The sequence below is a fragment of the Arachis hypogaea genome, chromosome 1 (assembly GCF_003086295.3).
Source record: "Arachis hypogaea cultivar Tifrunner chromosome 1, arahy.Tifrunner.gnm2.J5K5, whole genome shotgun sequence".
NCBI lineage: Eukaryota > Viridiplantae > Streptophyta > Magnoliopsida > Fabales > Fabaceae > Arachis > Arachis hypogaea.
In genome coordinates this window covers 56,927,006-56,930,407 of record NC_092036.1, presented here as the reverse complement: position 1 = coordinate 56,930,407, position 3,402 = coordinate 56,927,006, and the positions used below count along the sequence as shown (strand labels likewise).

Sequence of the window (3,402 nt, the reverse complement as noted above, 5' to 3'; positions counted from 1 at the left end):
AGAACAAGAAAATATGGAATCCTCTATGTCACAGTATAGAGATTCCTTGAGGTGTTAGAGGAAAATAAAAATAGAAGGAAAAGGTAGAAAATTCGAACTTATCAAGGAAAGATGGAGTTCGAATTGTGCATTGAGGAGTAGTGTTAGTCCATAAATAGAAGGATGTGAGAAGAGGGGAAGAAATTTTCGAAAATTAAGTAAGAGATTTTAAAAACATTTTGAAAAAAATACTAATTGATTTTCGAAAATTAAGAGTGAAAAAAGAAATCAAGTGATTTTTGAAAAAGATTTTGAAATTAGAAATTAAAAAGATATGATTGAAAACTATTTTGAAAAAGATGTGATTTAAGAAGATATGATTAAAAAGATATGATTGAGAAGATATGATTTGAAAAACAATTTAAAAAGATTTGATTTTGAAAATTAATGACTTGGCTGACAAGAAAAGATATGATTCAAACATTAAACCTTTCTCAACAGAAAAGGCAACATACTTGAAATGTTGAATCAAATCATTAATTGTTAGCAAGTATTTTTGAAAATAGAAAGAAATTGATTTTGAAAACATGTGATTGAAAAGATATGATTTGAAAAAGATTTGATTTTGAAAAATTTTGAAAACTTAAAAAAATTGGCATTAAAAACAAAATCTTCCCTCTTGTGCTATCCTGGCGTTAAACGCCCAGAATGGTATCCATTCTGGCGTTTAACGCCCAAAGCTCTACCCTTTTGGGCGTTAAACGCCCAACCAGGCACCCTGGCTGGCGTTTAAACGCTAGTTTTCCTTCTTCACTGGGCGTTTTGAACGTCCAGCTTTTTCGGTATAATTCCTCTGCTGTATGTTCTGAATCTTCAATTCTCTGTATTATTGACTTGAAAAGACACAAATTAAAATTTTTTTGGATTTTTAATAATGAGGAATAATCAAAATGCAACTAAAATTAAATAACAATGCATGCAAGACACCAAACTTAGCAGTTTGTATACTACTGATACTAACAAATTGAGAATGCATATGAGAAACAACAAAACACTCAAGACAAGAGAATTTAAAGATCAGAACAAGGAAATCATCAAGAACAACTTGAAGATTAATGAAGACACATGCATGAATGCAAGAAGAATAGAAACATGCAATTGACACCAAACTTAAAATGAGACTAGTGTCTCAATAAGAAACATAAAATATTTTTGGTTTTTTTTTTCGAAAATTAAGTGGAAAAGAAAATAAAGCTATCAAAATTCTTAATGATAATTTATACGCTTTTTAGCATTGTTTTTAGGTAGTTTTTAGTTTGATTTAGTTATTTTTTAGTATATAATTATTAGTTTTTATGCAAAAATCACATTTCTGGACTTTACTATGAGGTTGTGTGTTTTTTTGTGATTTTAGGTATTTTCTGGCTGAAATTGAGGGACCTGAGCAAAAATCTGATTCAGAGGCTGAAAAAGGACTGCAGATGCTGTTGGATTCTAACCTCCCTGCACTCGAAATGAATTTTCTGGAGCTACAGAAGTCTTATTGGCGCGCTCTCAATTGCGTTGAAAAGTAGACATCTTGGGCTTTCCAGCAATATATAATTGTCTACACTTTGCCCGAGATTTGATGGCCCAAATTGGTGTTCCAAGTCAGCATAAAAATTCTGGCGTAAAACGCCCAAACTGGCACCAAAGCTGGCGTTTAACTCCAAGAAAAGCCTATGCACGTGAAAGCTTCAATGTTCAGCCCAAGCACACACCAAGTGGGCCCCAGAAGTAGATTTCTACATCATTTACCTATTTCTGTAAACCCTAGGTTACTAGTTCTCTATAAATAGGACCTTTTACTATTGTATTTTCCTCTTTTGATCATCTTTGATCTTGGGATCGGGTCTTTGAACCCTTTTTCATTTGTTTCATGCTATTTGGGAGGCATGGCCAAATGGCCGTGCCTAGACCTTGTTCTTATGTATTTTCAACGGTGGAGTTTTTACACATCATAGATTAAGGTGTGGAGCTCTGCTGTTCCTCATGAATTAATGCAATTACTACTATTTTCTATTCAATTCAAGCTTATTCTTGTTCTAAGATATTCACTCGTACTTCAACCTGATGGATGTGATAATCTGTGACACTCATCATCATCCTCCCTTATGAACGTGTGCCTGATAACCACCTCCGTTCTATCTGTGAGAGCTTGAGTGTGTATCTCTTGGCCTCCTGGTTCACAACGCATGGTTGCCTCTCCTGACAACAGAGCTTCCATTTCGTGCGATCAGAGTCTTCGTGGTATAAGCTAGAATCAATTGGCAGTATTCTTGAGATCTGGAAAGTCTAAACCTTGTCTGTGATATTCCGAGTAGGATTTGGGATGGGATGACTATGACGAGCTTCAAACTCGTGAATGTGGGGTGCAGTGATAGTGCGCAAAAGGATCAATGGATCTTATTCCGACACGATCGAGAATCGACAGCTGATTAGCCATGCGGGAAACTGTAAAGGACCATTTTCACTGAGAGGATGGATGGTAGCCATTGACAATGGTGATCCACCTACATATAGCTTGCCATGGAAAGGAGTATGAATGATTGGATGAAGGCAATAGGAAAGTAGAGCCTCAGAGGGAACAAAGCATCTTCATACGCTTATCTGAAATTCCCACCAATGAATTGCATAAGTATTTCTATCCTATTTTATGTTCTATTTCGTTCTTTTAATTATCAAAACCCCATAACCATTTGAATCCGCCTGACTGAGATCTACAAGATGACCATAACTTGCTTTAAGCCGACAATCTCCGTGGAATCAACCCTTACTCACGTAAGGTATTACTTGGACGACCCAGTGCACTTGCTGGTCAGCTGCACGAAGTTATGTATCACGATTTTGTGTACCAACTCTCAACCTAAGGAAAGCCTAGACTGTTGGAAAAAGTTGGTCAATACATTCTTAGCCATGTTCTTTCCACCTCAAAAGATGAGAAAGCTCAGGGTGGAAGTTCAAACCTTCAGACAAAAAGAGGGTGAATCCCTCTATGAAGCTTGGGAAAGATATAAGCAACTGATCAGGAGATGTCCTCCTGACATGTTCTCAGAATGGTCTATCCTAGGTATTTTCTATGATGGTCTATTAATAAAAAGAATTATTGTTGGTCTAGTATTTCTCTTATAAAAATAGAACTTCATTGTAAGCATAGCTCCAAACCGACTAATAACTCTCACATCAAATTTTAAAAGTTCTTTTGGTTGTCACAAGTACAAACCCCAATAAAAATTAACCGAAGTATTCAAATCTTGGGTCGTCTCACAAGGAATTTCATTGAAGTGATTAATTATTGGCTATGAAGAACAAGGGGATTTGATTTGTAATTGGCAAGAAAATATAAATGCAAGAAAGTAAATGACAATTAACTAATAAAGGAAA

General features: G+C 35.5%; 1 non-coding gene across 1 annotated transcript; it reads right to left on the bottom strand.

The window, feature by feature from the left end:
• Positions 1-2,961: 2,961 nt before the first annotated feature.
• Positions 2,962-3,065, bottom strand: LOC112712845 (small nucleolar RNA R71). Its single transcript, XR_003157928.1, has one exon. It is a non-coding gene; the product is annotated as a small nucleolar RNA R71 (small nucleolar RNA).
• Positions 3,066-3,402: the final 337 nt, after the last annotated feature.